An 18195-nucleotide genomic window follows, 5' to 3' on the forward strand; every position below is an offset into this window, starting at 1 on the left:
GAGCCTAACCTACTGTGCCTATCTGCTATGCTGAATAATTGCAGTTGTTATGATGGTGATAGCAATGGTGAGCTTTAATCAAACACCTACTACATGCCAGACACTATTTTAGTTGCTTTGTATATACATTATTTTACTTAGTCCTCATAGCAATATGAGGTAGGCATGACAATCACATTTTAAGATGAAAAACTAAGATTCAGAAAGTTTACATAATTTGCCTAGGGACAAAGTATGTGATGAATATATGACAGAACCTGAATTCTATCATCCTCTTCTTCCTCCATTATTCTGGCCTCCCTGCTTCTCACTGCATTATTCCTCTTCAGAGCTCTCACCATCAACTGGCACAGTGTACAAACAGGTGCTTGGCCAGTGTTGTTTCCTACTGTGTCCTCTGCATTTAAAACACTGCATGTCCTGTGATATACTTAGTAAATAGTTGTTGAATGACTATGTTGGTGAATGAAATGGTCCAGGCACACTAGTCCAGAGTATGAAGCCAATTGCACATTATAACTTAAGGTAAATGTTCACATAACAAGATAGAAGCTGATAAAAAAATTTAACAGTTGAAAAAGGCACAGAGATTTTAGAAAAAAAATAAGAATGTTTTTGTTATGCTCATATACAGATCATGTGATTGTGACTATTATGTGAAAAGTTAGAATTTTGGACTTGGTCCCACCTAAGAGTTCTATAATTTCCATGCAGAAATCATGTGTGCCCTCTACATGAAGTCTCCTAGCCTTCCCAGTAAGAATTAATACCTATGTCATTGGAAATTCCAGAACACTTTAGCTGTGCCTCTCTAATGAACAGGTAGCTAAGCCAAAAGGAGTCACACAAACACTAGATTTGAAGTCTAGAAAATACAAGTCAAATCCTTCTTAGGACATTCTATAACTAGTGATTGGATACTCACATAACTACCCTCAACTTCTGTTTCTGCATTTGTAAAGTGAGGGCACAGTAATGTGGCCAATTTTTCTTTCATTCAGCAAATATTTCTTAAATATTTGTTATGTGCCAGGTACTTCTTATATGTTTTGTGACACATCCTAGAACAAAATGTACAAAAGATCCCTGAGTTCATGGAGTTTATATTCAAGTGATAATGAGTGTGAAAAGAATTTAAATACCATCAAATGCCAAGTTAACATTAAATAGTCTAACATGTTGTTTATTGTCCTGCCATCTATCCTTCCTTTTTCCTGAGTTCCAGAGCCTCAATTATGTTTTGGCATCTATGTCTCCCACATGGACCACCTTCATAGCCTCAGGAGCAGATCCTCACCATGGGGGACTTATACCCATTTGGTCAGTGGTTAGAGTAGGGGTGGAAATGAAACCCAGATCTGAACAATGAGATGGGAGAGGAAGTTTAGGTAAAAGAAGACAACAGTAAAGATAGCTTCATTTTTACCTGTAGATATTATTAATTCTAGATGTTACAGCTGGAACTGGCACAAAGGAGTTGAGTAACTTTCTAAACTAAGGAAGAGGGCAACACTGAAGATGCAGAGCAGAAAAATGGAAGTAATCTGGGTTTTTGATGAATTGTCAGCTGTGAGCTCACTCAACTCTAACCTCTATCCCACCATTGGACTTGGTGCTATGTTTCCAAATTATTGAGGTCTATCTTAATTAGCATTTTCTATTACTTGAATCCAAAGACTTGATAAGAATTATTCTTATGGTATTATTCTCCCTTATCAGTGAGATCATTAGAAGTTGGGTCTGTTTCATGTTCATGTTTGTATTTGACTCACGGGCACACATAGCACCATGTTTGATGTAGGGTGAGTAATGAATGCTGATTTCAATGAAAATCTATCTACAGCCATATGTTTATAACTTTGTATGTATATGATTGTTTACAGGGCTCAAGTCTAGTGCTTTATACAGTTGTATAAGAAAATAATAAATATCAACTGACTTCTAAATGTTTGGATATGACAGATCCAAAAATTTTAAAAGAATCTTCAAAGTCAGTATGTCTGAGGTGGGTTTACTTGAAGCAATGGCCAGATCAACACCAATATATTTTAAATAAAACCTTAAAAATGTGGCTGAGGCTGCAACTCTACTGAATGAGCAAGGACAATCTAAGCCCTGCTGCCTGCTCTGTGCTCAGGCCAGTGAGCTAGAGTGAGGGTGCCATCTACCCTGCCCCATGATTTTGTTCAGTGAGGTCATGGGAACTAGATGCTGCTTTCCAGAGGGTACCTATCTTCCTACAGAACTGGCTCTTCAATTCAATTCTGCTTACCGATCAACATCTATTCCATGTTTGACACCATGAGGGATAAAAGGCAAGAAATAAGCAATCTTTCTTCAAAAGACTAACTTTCTAGTAGGAGAGTATGCCAAGTATATAACTCATTCATTCATGTTTGTTCATTTCTTCATTCACTCCTTCATTCCTTAACTCATTCAACCTATTTCTAGGAACCTGAAATAAAGCAATGAATAATGCAGATGTAGTCTCTGCCTCTAGTGTTTGTATTCTAACAGAGAAGACATTTATTAAATGTTAACTACCTAATCAATGACTTAACTACATTTGTGATATGTACCACTGAAGCTGAGGGTCCTTACAACTTTGATTAAATTTAATTTTAAATCCTAGCTCTAGAAACCATATCTTTTTCTCCCCCACCTTATCCCTCCCTCAGAGATCTACCTTTGTCTCTGATAATCAGCAACCTGTGAGCTAGCAGAAGACAGTAACCCGGATGTGACTAATGGTCGCATGTTTCAAACCTCTGGCTGGCTAAAGATAACACCTTGACTTAAGCTTTAGTTCCTAAGCACTAATGTAGAATGACCCCCTGGTTACTTTCCCATGAGGCTGGACAGAAGACAGAAGGACACCAGAAAAAACTCAGAACCGTCCTTAAGACCTCAGGAAATTACTCATTACCCTAACCTCACTTTACACCAGTCAGCTTCCAGCAGGACTCCAAACTCCAACCCACAGGCTCTTGTGATTTTGCCTTATATACTCTGTAACTTACACACCATTGGGTAGTCCAGACTTTAGCATTAGTTCCCTGTCTTTGGATTGGCCAATTCAGTATTAAACTATTTTTCTTTCTGTATGGTAGACTCTTGCTCATGTATTTCTTTGGGCCAGTGAGCATAGGCCAATGGATTCAAGGAAAAACTCTGGAGTTCTGATAACATCATAAAGGAAAAAAGTACCGGATACCATGAATGCATTGACTGGGGACCTGACCCAAATTGGGGTCCTAGTATCTTCATTTCACAAATGAGGAATCACACGAGGAACTAAGTAATGTGCTCCAGGCCCGCAGTTAAGTGTGACCCAGTCAGATTGTCTCTGCACAGAGTTCTTAACCACCATGCTCTGCAAGGAGAAGTCATGACTCCCTTTGTGATGGAGTCTGCAGTTAGATAGATCAGCCTGGACCCTGCAGGAGACATCAGCTCAGGGGCTGTCACACAAACAAGAACACAGTGTGTGCCAGCAGAGCAGCAAGCACAGTGGCCTGCAGGGGAACATTACGGAGAGACTGCATCTATCTGACAGAGCATACATGAGTTCCTGGGGAGGGTGCCATTTAGATTCTGAAAGAAACGTGGAAGAGTTTCACAGGGAGAAAGAAATATTGGGGTAACAAGAGCATCCCAGGCAGAGAGAAGGCTGTGTGCAACAAAGTGTTGGTGGAGTCAGGGAGCTTACTTAAGAGGACTTTGTCAGCTTCTTCTCCTGCCTTGCCAATTTTCCCCCAACAACTTCAACAGCACACAGTGCACTTGTAGGCATATCGGCATCCACAGAATTGTAGCTAGTTGTTGAATATTCATGAGGACCTCCATTTCTACAATCCTTGAGCAGCAAAGAAACCATATTCAACATCTACTCCAACATGGGACCAGTGTGTCTCCACTGGCCTCCTGCCCCATTCCTAGTCCAATTTGAGGGGTGAGATTTTGGAAACGGACTTAATTTAAGAAATAGGTGTCTAACACGAATCTAAAGTCAGAAAATGCTCAGCCCACTGTGATCTCTGGCTAACACATTTTGAGACTTTTAGAGCAAGAAGGGACCCAAGCTCTTGCAGCCAAAGCTCACATTTTGCTTCCTATGAACTGAGGATCAAGTTGGGAAGTGACCACCCAGAGTCTCTTTCTACCTCCATTTAACTCAAGTAGCCCCAATCAGGAACCTGATTCATTACCTCAAGGTGTGGCTTTGTAATGTGCATCTCATTCTCCCTACCTTGTTCTTCACCTTTGGTTTCTGTATGTTTTGATGCATTTAATTTATTGAGCATTGCTATGAAACTAGGGACTTTATTAATCTATTTATATACATCATCATTTGTAATCCTATCACCATCTTGTAAAGTATAGGTATTTTTGTGCCCTTTTTACAGATGCAAAAAAACAGAGACAATGGAAGATTAAAGTGCTCTTCTCCAACTCATACAGCTGCTATTTTGTTGATCCAGGATTTCAACCTGTATCTACCTGACTCTGAACACATATCCACAATGCCTCTTGTTCACAGCTTCTGCCACACGGAGGCCTGGCTGCTTATAGATGAGAAGGATTGATTGGCCACCAGTCTTTATTCTCTTTGAGACATGGGTGTCCATATATTCTAGTAACAGGCTTCCTCTTTTAAAAGTTTATTTTAACAACAGCTGTCATTTTTAGGCAAGACTGAGGTGTAAATTCATGCTTGTTTTAACAGTTTCTTTACATTAGTGTGACTTTTAATATTTTTGTTATTTTCCAAAAAAGTTATCTTTTACTATTACTTCCTGTTGACTTATTTTCTAAAAATGTTACCTAATCCTTAGCACTTTGAAGGAGAGATAAAGCATTGCTAATCTTGACTGTCTTAATTTTTAAAAATCACTTAATGTCCACAGCCCATATATGCTTCTTTGACAAAGATAGAATCAATTTATTAGGTACCAAGAAGATATGATGACACATCTTATGGTCTTTTATAACTTTCTGACAGTGTGTCAGCAATGGCTGTTGTTCTGAATTCATGTAGCCTGGCCCAGAACCAGAGAACAATATCTCCCTTCCCAGAATGCTCTTGGATGAGGTACATATCAAATTACCATTCATTACCCAGGAGCACCAGGCCCCTTGCAGGTTACTATGAATTTACAGTTTTTCATCTTCTTCCAAACTCCAAGCATTTTTTTTGATGTGAAAAAGCAATTTGAAAATGTATCATATCTGATATAACACATGGATATATTTACCACACACATTCTTTTAATTAAAATAATTGGTACACTTTCTTCTGCTGACAGCACCAACGCTTTAATGTCATTTCTAGTATTGATTAATTTATGAGAAGCATACTCAAAGCAAATTAGGGAATAAATCATTGATGATATTGAATTGCTTACCAGCTCTCCCATAAATGTGTATAATTAATTATTGGGTGGGTGTGCTACCTGTCTCTGCTACTTGAGACCTCCCACAGTCCTTGGCCTCTCCTCTCTGTTCCATGGCTTGGAATAATGGAGAGGATGGGTAGTGAACTTGAAGGTGTACTGTGGGTCAGAGCTTAAGCCATTGGTACATCTGAGATGCTGAGGTGGAAAGGAATTTTTGCACATTCCCTGAGAGAGGGGATGAAGAGACAGGAGGGGAAGGAGTTTCTGCTTGAGTGAGGCAGCTCATTATGTCAAAAGATTTGCAGGATTCTCAGTAATACCTCTGGAACCAGTTATTTCTCAGACAGGGTGTCTGTAGAATCAAGTGGTTTTTGCTATCATGGTTATGCTAGGAAAAGGTGTGGTCTGTGAGGACCAAGGAAGAGGAACAGGTGGCCCATGCTTTTGATGGGTCAAAAGGTCTTCTCTTAAAGGAGAAAGTGTCTCCTTTGAATGCAAGAGGGGAGTTCAGTATTGTCCAAGGAGCAGGGTCTTGAGAGGCAAATGTGGTGGGTGGTTGTACTTCCTCAAGAGCCAGCTTGATTCAGATTCTAGCCACTGTCACATACTCTCACACATTACTGTGACCTTTGGCAAGTGCATTAACTTCTTAGTCTGAGTTCCTTTGTCTACAAAGAGGGAAATAACCATAGTAGCTAGCTCTTAAGGTTTCTCTAAAGATTAAATGAGAGTCTGTGTAAAGTGTAAAGACTAGAGCCTGGCATTTGCTTAGCATTATATGGTCAACATTATTATTATTTTAGACTCCATGGATGGGCTTTTGTGTGTCTGTAACTCTGAAGAGCTGTGTGTATATACATAGTTCTGAGGAGTAGATCTGTGATAGTCATCTGAGTCTCAGAGGAGTCCCAGACCTGCTAAGAATCAAAGGCTTTCTGGCCAAAGGGGTCTCCTTCTTGTTTGTGGAGCTCTCCTAACTTGGACTCTCCTCTCTGCTTTGAACGTTCTATTCCATCTGAGTGGAATATACTGTCCCAAGCCCCTCTCCCTTCTTTTTAGTAGTAATAATACTTACAATGATAATAATAGCACTTAATGTTTATAGAGCACCTAATATATGGCAGGTATCAACCTATTTAAGTTACTAATTTTTCGCTGAGCCCTTGTTTTACATCTTGTAGGATTGTTGTAAAAATTAAATGAGATAATGTGGACAGAGGAGCTGATGATCAATTAGTGTACAGATACAATCAATACAGATTCTTACTGTTGCATGTCTCTAGAATCAATCCAGAAGGTCTTTATTAATCACTCTCTCTATGGTATGTACTTGTCTAGGTCATGTGAAAAATATTTGGTGATAATAATAATATGTATGTAGTATTTCACCAAGCTGTGTTCCACATACTGGCTAATGTCACAAAGTATAAGAGGCTCATTTATTAACTAATCCCTCTCAATTCAGGGCCCACCATTATCCAGCACCATGCTAGGGACTTGATCTCTGCCCTCAAGGAGCTTGTTGTAGTGAAGGATTCTGCAAAGCAAGTGCATAATTGATGGTATCCCTGACCTGAGGCATTTAGTCCGAGTGGGGTGTCAGAGAAGGTTTTCTGGAAGGAGGTGCCAGTTGAGTGAGCTGAGAAAGATAGGGGAGAGCATCACAGCGCAGATTCAAACTCTGAAGGGCTTGACATCTTTGGAAGCTCATGTGTGCTTTGTTTGCTAAGATAAATTTAGAGATAAAATAAGTCATGACAATGTTTGGTTTCTGCCTGCCTTGAAGGACAACTCTTCCATTACTTTCTTCCCCACACACCATGGTCCAGACACAGGCCCTTTTCTAGCTGCTTGGGTGCTGAGACTGTTTCTAATACAAGGCATTGGCTCTGCTGGTCCTTCCTAAAGTGTTGCCACCAGATCTCCCCCAGGTAGCCTCGTTCTCACAGTCTGTGTCTCACCTCAACAGTCACTTCTTCAGAAAGTCCTCCCTGAACACCCAAACAGAATCATCCTCCACCAGTATACTCTTTATACCCTCATGACACTCTATCTGAACACTGCCTGCCCTTCATAGCAGCATGGAACTCCTATCAGCCTGGGGTACCAACTTAGGGCTTTGTGATCAGAGCATTCCACCAATCCTCAGCAGATAGAAAGTGTGAGGAGCTAAGCTTTTGTTATCTAAGGCATGAAGTTCTTGGGACTCTGTGTTACTGCAATGTAATGTAGCCCATTCTGACAGATTTATTGCTCTATCCTCCCATGCCCAGGCTATTTAGGCACACGATTAAATACGCAATAATTATATATTGGCCAATTGAATGAAGGAAAGAAGCAAAGAAGGGTGGGAAGAAGAGGGAAGCAAAAATAAGTTGGAGAGAGTTAAGATGAGGCTAATGACTCATAATGTGTGTCATCTTCTCTAGGGTGATGGCCTAAAACAATAAAAATTCTTCCATCTAGAAAAATAAAGACATTCCAAAGCTTCCAAAAGACATAATTATAAAGAGAAGGCACATTTTGGATTAGTGGTGGGGTTCAGGAGTTTGGAGCATCCCACTCTATTTCAGGGGGTCATCAGGTATATTCCTTAATGTGGTATTATCAGTCTCCTGTGGTGTCTGTGGTCTCTGGAGAAGGACACACTGTAGAAATGTTCTTTCAGAAAGATAATTTTTCCTCTAAGTCTTCGAATCATGCTGTAATTTTGATCTTGAACCTCCAGGCTCTCATCTCTATGATGCCATATGGCCCAGAAACCTCTCATTGTGATGCACACAGGGTCTCAGCATACTCCCGTGGTCCCATAGAAATAAAGAATAAAACTGACTGGAAACAGATGGCCAGCACCACCATCAGGACTCCTCTGCTGCATCTACCCTCCTGAAGAGTCAGGGTGCTGGTTCTCAGAGCTCATGAGGACCCTGGCTGTGATACAGCAGGGTGAAGGACTGCTGAATTGTTGGCATTCTTTTGTTCTGAGGAGAATAAACTAGTTTTAGCTAAAATAAGAACCAGATTGCCCCCCAAATGTAAAAATCTTGGAACTCACTGGTTAAAAACAATGTTTGGAGGGTTTGAATGAGAACTTTTCCCAAGCATTGCTTTGGTGGAGGAGAGAGGCTGCCAGATACTGTATCATTAATGACATACAACAGAAAATGGCTCTTGGTTTTATTGCTGTGTTCTCTATGGAGAACAAGAAATTGGAAAGCCCAGCTGTAGTCAAAGAATGGAGAACAAAATGCCCGAGCTGTTCTGTTCAGGGAAGGATAATTCATAAACAGAGAAACAGGCAACACATTTTTGGATCCGGCTGAGCAACTAGCTGGAAGCCATCACGCTGGCAGAAGTCATTTGGCCAAAGCACCCTTCCCCACCTTTTCCCCTCAGAAGTGTCTGAAGCCATGTCTCAATCCCATCCTGGACAAAGTCAAACAGCATGTGTGCAACCACTTGTCAAATCACGTCGGTCCTTTGGGTGGCCATTTCTTGCTTATGTGAGGCTCACTGACCAATGTACAAGCTGACATGATATCAGGTCAACTGTTGTTGCTCCTAAGTGTGGGTTTAAAAAGAGAAAAAGGAAGATAGAAAGTGGCAAAATTGTGACAACCCTGCCCCTTCTCCCCATCCCCCACCATCTCCTGCTGTCTCTTGTTAGAATTCTATTAGAGCTACCATTCAAGTCTGGAAAAATTCATCCAATGACATCTGCTCGGCCTCCTGGGAAATAGAAGAGGAGTGGGGCTTGCCAACAAGATAGCTTCCTCCTTCCTCCACTTACTGCAGCCTCTGCTCCAGCAGTGCCCGTGGCTGCCTTCCAGCTGAGCCCCAGACTGCTGCTATCACTGCTATCGTGCACCCCACCCTGCATTTTTGTGTCTCCATCTGGAAGCCCTGAAGCCTCTGGCTGTTGGCCTACTAGAGCAAGGCAGACTTTCTCAGCCCTGCAAAGGTGTTGGCTCTGGAGAAAAGAACTCAGAGAACACTTGAGTAGCCCATGGCTAAGGAATGCAAGGTCTTTGTGGAGCTCTCACTGAAAACTGGGACCAATACTTATTTTTTTCTGAAAGAGTTCATCCTTCAGGAAGATTGAACTCTGTTCTTCTCTTTGAGAAGTTCATGAAATAGGATAAGCAAAGTCCATTTATTCTATCTTGTTTGTAGATTCACTATTCAGCTGTTTTTAAGCTACCAAACTGGCATTTTTTGTATGGTTCTCTGTACTTCATTATTTCAGCACTGTGCTGGGCACTAAAGATAAAAGAAAAATACAATAAGAAGAGGTCCTTTAGGGAACACAGCATCCAATAAGGGAGATAAGCATTTAAGTAGATGATTCCAGAACACTGTGAATAGTGTAATTGTAGAGGGTGTGGCAAATCCTGCTTATCCAGCATGGAGGAGATGACCAGGATCTATTCTTAGTCACTGCACACACATGAACTTCTTTGCTTAAGACTAGTTACTTTCTACCAGAAGTTAAAGCAGGGAGAAGAGGCATGTAGTATTCTTTCATAATTCAACTTAAAAAAATAATTTTAGTTGTGGCCTGACCAGGCAGTGGTGCAGTGGATAGAGCATTGGACTAGGATGCAGAGGATCCTGGTTCAAAACACTGAGGTCGCCGGCTTGAGTGTGGGCTAACCAACTTGAGTGAGGGGTCAATGGCTTGAGTGTGCGATCATAGATATGACCCCATGGTTGCTGGCTTGAGCCCAAAGGTCGCTGGATTTAAGCCCATGTTAGCTGACTTGAGCCCATGGTCACTGGCTTGAGGAAGGGGTTTCTTGCTCTGCTATGGCCCCCCAGTCAAGGCACATATGAGAAAAGCAGTCAGTGAACAGCTAAGGAGCCGCTACGAAGAATTGTTGCTTCTCATCTCTCTTTCTTCCTGTCTTTCTGTCCCTTTCTGTGTCTCTCTCACTGTTTCTGTCACAAAGATGATGATAATAATAATAATTATTATTATCTTAGGTGTGTAGAAACATTGCAAAGCTGTACAAAGAGTTCCCATATACCCATCATCCAGTTTCTCCTAATACCTTACATTGCCTTGATACTTTTGTCAAAATTAAGAAATTAGCATTTGGTATACTACTATTAACTAAACTCTAGGCTTTATTTGATGCCACAAATTTTCCACATTTCACTTAAGTGCAGTGGTTTTAAAATGCATTTTGCAACTTTTTTGATACTCCTCCCATTGAACATAGGGTCTATGTCACCTTGCCTTGAAACTGGACAGGCTTTGGCAACTGTTTTTGCCAATAAAGTACAAAGGAAGTGACAATATGTGACTTTCTGAGTTGAGATCACAAGTGGTGATTCATTTTAAATCTTCCAGTCTTGAGTAAGTGGTTCAACTGCCCTGAGCCCACCATGCTCGGAAGGAGCCCACACTAGCCTGTGAGACAGACCACATGGAGAGGACTTGAGACCACATGGAGGGAAATGCTCAGTCACGCTCCAGCCTCCTGGTCCATAGTTGCTCCAAACCCACACTGTTCTGGGCTTAACTACTGTCAGACTGCAACCAAGTGAGAGATCCTGCTCCAGAGCTTTCCAGCTAAGTGTTCCCTGAATTCCTAATTCACAGACACTGGGGGAAATATTACAATGATTGCTGTTGTTTTAAGCTCCTATGTAGTGGGGTGTTTTGTTACACAGCAGTAAGTAAATGGAATAATATGGCTTCACCAGCAGGTCAGTCATGGTAGATGAAGCTCATTCTCATGTAATAACCTTACAGACATTCCACTATTTCAATGTTCACACATTCATTGAGTACCTATGTGTAGGTACTAGGGGGAGGAGGTGACTAAGGTAGTTCTTGATATTGAAAGGTTTATAAATCAGAAAAAAAAGCAACTAAACAAATGGCCATATTAAAATATGTTAAAACCAAGTAAGATGGAAGAAAAGGAAAAAGCTTCCTGGGAGAGGTGCTGTACACACTTTGAGCAAGACGTGCAGGGTGAGTTAGGGTTCCCACTGGGGGTGGGGAGGTGAGTGCACAGTGTGTTTGAGGAGCCTAGGTGGCTCTGTGTAGCTGGAAACACAGAGCTTATTTGCATGAATGGGTGTCTGGGGTTGGGGGGGGGGGTCAGGCACGACACAGGAAGTAAAAGTGGAAAAAAACCCACTTCTCTGACAGCCAACCTTCATTCTCTCCTCATCCCCACCAGCAAAAGATGGCTGATGATCCAGAAGTTACCCTGGGCTTTCAGGAACTTTGACTCAGGAACATCACTGTAAAAGGGAATGTCACCTGTTCTCATTGCTCATTTCATTTCCTGTAGAAATATAGAGAGGACACACCTCTCAGTTGCTATTCAAGTCAAGTGCATTAGTCTGCTCATCTGCTATGATGAGCCATCATAGATTAGGTGGCTTAAACCAGTGGTCCCCAACCCCTGGGCCACAGACTGGTACTGGTCCATGGGCCATTTGGTACTGGTCCGAAGAGAAAGAATAAATAACTTACATTATTTTTGTGTTATTTATATATAAGTCTGAACAATGTTTTATTTTTAAAAAATGACCAGATCCCCTCTGTTACATCCATCTAAGACTCACTCTTGGTGCTTGTCTCGGTCACGTGATACATTTATCTGTCCCACCCTAAAGGCCAGTCCGTGAAAATATTTTCTGACAATAAACTGGTCTGTGGCCCAAAAAAGGTTGGGGACCACTGGCTTAAACAACAGACATTTCTTTTCCCCCAGTTTTGGAGTCTGGAAGTTTACAATAAGCATGCCAGCAAGGTCAGGTTCTGGGGAGAGCCTTGTTCCTACCTTGTAGACAAACACCTTTTTGCTTTGTCTTCACATGGGTTTTATGTGTTGTCATGTGTGTGTATGTAATCTCTTTTTTCCCATCTTTTTCAGATCATCCCATTAGATCAGTCTTCACACTTGAGGCCTCATGGAATCTTAATTACCTCCTACAAGCTCCATCTCTAAATATTGGGAGAAGCACTGTGGCTTCAGGATATGAATTTTGGGGAGATGTGATACAGTCCATAGCAGCAAGACTAGAATGTCACAGATTGGGGAGCTGAGGCTCAAGGTTGTCTTTGTGTCAATTTCTTATAGGAAGAAAATAGCCAAGGTGGAATTTGAGACCAGGTTTCTGATTCTAAAATCTATGATCTCCATTCCTGGAAATTGAATGCATTCTTATCATGACTGATGATAAAAAAGTACAATTTACTACTGCAGAGGGCTCATACGTGCTAGGCACTGTTCTAGTACTTAGAGTTATTAACTAATTTTGTCTTTGTGACAATCCTGTGCTACACTTCAGATGGCAAATGCAAATGCAAAAGTAACCAGTCTTCAGAGCAGATGGCTTTCACTTTGGCTTCTCCCCTTACTGTCTCCTTCGGCCCTTTCTTGCATTGTGCTTGTACTTTAGAGGAGCTTGGTGATGCTTGTTTGAGTAAGAAGTGGGGGCTGGGGGAGTCTGGGTCCTTCGATAAAGATCTGTGATTTGCCTTCTTGCACCCCTTCTGATTCCGTGGCATCTGAACACACCCTTCTCATTTCTTAGAGTTTCTGGCTGGGGGAGGGGATTTTCCATTTGGGCCTCATATCCCCACCTCCTTTCCTGACTCCTCCTGGTCAAGACTGATCTGACTCTTTGATGGCTGGACACCTGCTGCCCCACCTCCCAAGGCTTCGCACCCAGTGATCTCCTTCACCCTGCCCTATCAGGCTGGCTGCCACGACCCCGCCCCTCATCTGCCAGGGCTCACCTCCTCCAGAAGCTCCATCTTCAGCGATGACACTCAGCCTGCCCTACCTGTCGGGCTCCTTCTCCGGGGCCCCGCCCTTGCCCTTCCCCTCACTGCCTAAGAGGGCTCACCTGGCCTCTGGCCTGAGTGGCCTTCAGGAGGCTTCAAGTGGCTCCAATCACCCTCCGCAGTTGAGAATATTTTAAATAAGGACACCACAGACTGCCTCCCCTTAGCAGTCAGTCTGGAACAACAGAGGTCACTCTTTCTCTCCCTCCCTCCCTCCCTCTCCCGGCACTTGCGGGGATGCCCTGTGTCTCCTGCACAGGCCAGTGACTCCTCTGGTAAAAGGGCAGGGCCTGGTGTGAGTCCTTCACCCTCAAGCCAGCTCTTTTTCCCAGACTAGCCCCCAGACCAGCGTGCAGCGGGCTGCAGGGCAGGGTGGGCGGGATCAGCTCCCCTGCCCCATCAGCTGAAATTTCTGCACCGAGCTACCTCGTGGACTGATTTCCTTCTGAGAAGACAGGGCAATATGTAACTTCTTTTAATCCCCGAGTTTTACAGTAGGAAACTGGCTACAGTCTTTGGTTTACAATTAGTTCTCCCCGCTGTCTTTGTTGTTTTTGAGAGAGAGGCAGAGAGAGAGACAGAAACATCGAGATGTTCCTGTACGTGCCCTAACCAAGGAATCAAACCAACAACCTCCATGGTCCAGGACGATGCTCTAACCAACGAAGCTATCTGGCCAGGGTTTAATTTTTATTGATTTATAGAGAGACAGAGAGAAGGAAGAAGAGAGAAGGGAGTGGGAAGGGAAACACTCATTTGTTGTTCCACTCAGCCGTGGACTCATTGGTTATGCCCTGACTGGGGATCAAATCCACAACCTTGGTGTTTCTGGTGGATGTTCCTAACCACCCGAGCTAACTGGCAAAGGCTCTCTGCTGTTTCTTTCTTTCTTTTTTCCTTTTATTTAGTGAGAGGAAGGGAGGCAGAGACACCAACTCCCGTATGTGGGATCTACCCGGCAAGCCCACTAGGGGGTGATGTTCTGACCATCTGGGGCGTTGCTCCATTGCTTAGCAACCAAGTTCTTCTTAGCGCCTGACACAAACACCATGGAGCACCCGGGGCCAACTCGCTCCAATTGAGCCATGGCTGCAGGAGAAGCATGGAGGTAGCACTGCACTGCAAATACATCAACAGCAAACCTTCAAAGTGTCACTATGCGGTTATGGCCACGGACAGCAAACTGAGGATACTGTCTTGACACACACACTGGAGAAACCACCTGAAAACAGCTTTCCCCTGGGCCACCTCATTTCAATATTCTATGAGACTCTGCCCTAGGAGCCGCCCCATGACCCAGACCCTTCATAACCCTCCTCACTGCAACAGACCGCTCCTCCCCCCCCCCCCCCCCGGGAACATTCACGGACTTTGCGGATGCCTCTCCTTTCCTCCCTCCCCACCTTCCCCTCTGCACCCTCTCTCTTTCCACAGGACCCTCACCCAAGGCAGCAGCAGGCACCACACTCCGGGCTCTCTCTTGCACCGGTCTTCCAGGTCCCTTCCCTGCGACTCCTTCACTCGGCCATGGTGGCCCCCACAGACTCTCCCGAGACCTCTTCCATCTGAAACCTTTCCTCGCTTCTCTCCCCCCACAGAAACACCCTGGACACCGCCCAGACTCACCGCGAAGTTTCTGTGAAAGGTCTATGACGCCAAAACATCACTGCTTCTCAGCCTGTAGCCTGACTAGCACATTTTGAATGTGAAACTCTACAGTGACCTAGCTCATGCTGTTGGCATTCAGTCTGCAGCTTATACTGGAGCTTTTGACCTCAGTCATCCTCTTACACAGAGCTCTCACTTTTTTTTTTTTAGGGCTATAAAATGGAACCCAGTCTATGTCACCCAAAAATACAGTCATGGAGATCCATATGCAGGAGAAGAAAGACCATTACTCTACCCCATCTTTCACTCCATACTGATATGATCCAAATCTTACCCACTATGCCAAATGTAAGTCTGTTGGTTGAAGCCAAGTAGGTTCGTACTGAATTCAGGCAGATTGTAGAGAATCTGTGGACTCAAAAAGTGTCAGGTAATACCCATTTATTGGAGTCTTACAGAGACAGGAGAGCAAATAAACAAAGAAAATCCTGCCTTTTTTAGTGGAGGGGAAGGGATCAGGAAAACTGCTCCTCGTGGTGGCAGCTGAGGAAATCAGAAAACCAAACCTCACAGTGGTAGAAAATCAATACAGCTGAATCACTCCTGAGGGAAGGAACGTATACCTTTTTATAGACACACACGTGGCTTTTTTCCACATGCTAGTGCAATAATTGTGCAAAGTGCTTTCAGCCAGGAAACCAGGGAGCAAACCTAATGCACCAGTTTTTCGTTATTGTTCTAAAATGAGAAGTTTGCCAGTTTGATCTCCTGTCAGGGCAATGAAGGGGAAGCAACCAATTAATGAATAATTAAGTAGCACAAAAAAGTGTGCTTACCTCTCCCATCTCTCTCTGTCTCTATAAAATAATCAATAAAAATAAATAATTAAGAACTAGTCAAATAGCTGAAATGGTTAGAATATCATACAAAATTACAGAGGTTGTGGGTTTGATTCCCAGTAAGGAAAATATAGAAACAGCTTAATGTTGTTCCTTGTTTTAACATTACTGATTATTTCTAAGAGAAAGGAAAAAAAAAGAAAAGAAAAAAATAAAAGAAAAGGAAAGAATAAAGAAAGCAAGAAAGCAAGCAAGAAAGAAAGAGTAAAAAATTCATTTGAACCATCTGTCAGGTCTAATTCTTCCAACACACTTGACCTTTATTTTATTACCTTCTCACACTATTAAGTGCTGAAAATATGGATAAAATAATTGAATGCAGCTGATGCTGATGAACTCTTTCAACACGGCAGCAGTGAGACAGCCGAAGTGAGGAGGGGTTTCTGTGAAATGGCTCGAGTGCCACAAGACCTTGAAAAAAGAAAAGTGAAAGGATTGTGGTGGCAAATTTCAGCCTGAGATTCTCAAGACTGGGAAGTGATTGAAACTCAGCCAGGTAAAGGAGCAGTATGTTTGAGAATTATAGGGGTGGTGGCAACTGTGAGGGTGTGCAGAGTAGGGCATGGAGAAAATTATAAACAAGTACTGAGACTGGGCCAGGTAAAGGGTGTTATAAAAGCAGAGGTGGGAATGGGGCTTTGTTCATGATGGGTTGGTGATGGAGAAACCAGGGGTAAAGAGGGAAATGGTGTGGCATGTCTTTGGAAGGATGACTGGACTTTTGTGAGAGATGTTGTGAAGAGGTTGGGAATGGAGCGGATTAAATCTATGATGTTTGTTTGTAAGATTTGGAAGGTGTTCATCTAGAAATAAATGGGGAAAGGTGTAAGGCAGGTTTTACATAAAATAGAAAAGATATTTAGGTAATGGAGAATTTTTCAGATTTGAGGACAGAATGGAGAATGATTCACGGGCAGGAGAGAGTGAGGTTGGATTGGCAACAGGACAATGTGCTGCATAGTGGAAGAAGTTTGTGTGTTTATTTTCCCATGGTGGAAGGAATTGTGAACAAATTTAAGCAGCATCAACTGCCAACGATTCTAATTACTAGAGTTTCCAACTTTAAAAAAGTGGTAGTGGCATCAGAAAATGGTCATTTGCTGATGAAAAATTGAATTTGGCTGAGAGTTCAACTGGATTTACCCTGAAAAACTTACTTACCTCCTGTTTGTCTGGCTTATGCAAAAATAAAAAAAAGACAAAGTAGGAAAACTCATGTTATAGGACTGTGGTAGGAGCAAGAAAGTCTTCCAGATTTTAGCAGTGCATCAATGTGTTTATAGTCTTTCTGTGTTTCAGCCATATATGCTAAAGTGGAATTGTGAAAGTTCGGAAAGGGGAGCAGAAAATAAAAAACTGCATGCAGGCAATGCTGGAGAAGTATTTCCTTCCTCCACATCCTCATCATCTCTGGTTTTTCATTGATTTCTTAGTGAAAGCCCTTCTGACAGGTGTGCAGTAATGTGTCCTAGTGGTTTTAATTTTCATTTCTCTACTGATTTCTGACATGGAGTATTTTTATATCCATTTTTAGTGGGGAGTTATTTGAATACTCTATCACTTCATTTTCTGAGGTTTATAGTTTTCAATTGTGTTTTGACTTTTTTAGAAATCATGGTAAATGTTACTCCAGTTCAGCTTGATGTTTCACCAAATTAATTAAAGCAGGAACTGCTAGAAGGAGTCAGCTGCTAAACTGAGTGAGTTATAGGCTAATCTGCCCCTTAAGCAGGCATAGGGTACCTGAGATGCCTCTCTGATCCAAATGGCACTTGCATATTTTTATTATGGTGCACATTTAGGATAAGCTTTACCTTATCTGAAAATTCACCTGAGATAGTGTCTGCTTCTTCTAGTCATGCTGAGGCATTTAAATTGCTCCAGCAGCCACTTGGGAGGCATTGCCATGGGACTGAGAGAAAAAAGTAAGACCAGAAAGAGTCGATATACAGAGGACCAGCAGAGGAATGGTTTGGTATGTAACATTGTGGGTTTTTTAAATGATTTTTTTGTGGTGTAGGGCAGTGAGAGTTTGTGTGAGAATTAGAATTATAGGTTTATTTATGCTTCGCTATATATTACCAAGAAACTAAGCATATATGTGACAACTAGTAAATATGTCTTGTAATATATTAAAAATAATCATGCTACCAGTAAATACAGCTCAACCAACAACTAGATTGAGTTTGTTTATCAATATTAATGTAAAGAATACTGGCAAAACATATACAATTATTTAATTTTGGTTTTAACCAGAATTAAAATTTTCTTAAAGGTTTAGAATACTAGTAAATATCATTAAAACTACAGAAAAATCAATAACAAAATGAACTTTGTATGAAATGAAACAAATTATGTTCTGATTGAATTAAAATGTATGATAGAGGAGTGACGTCACGGAAATGGCACCGTGAGCAGCGCGTCCGACAGATCTCCCCAAAATCTCAACAAATTTATCAACTAGAAACGGAAAAATTTA

The sequence above is a fragment of the Saccopteryx leptura genome, chromosome 5 (genome assembly GCF_036850995.1).
Source record: "Saccopteryx leptura isolate mSacLep1 chromosome 5, mSacLep1_pri_phased_curated, whole genome shotgun sequence".
NCBI lineage: Eukaryota > Metazoa > Chordata > Mammalia > Chiroptera > Emballonuridae > Saccopteryx > Saccopteryx leptura.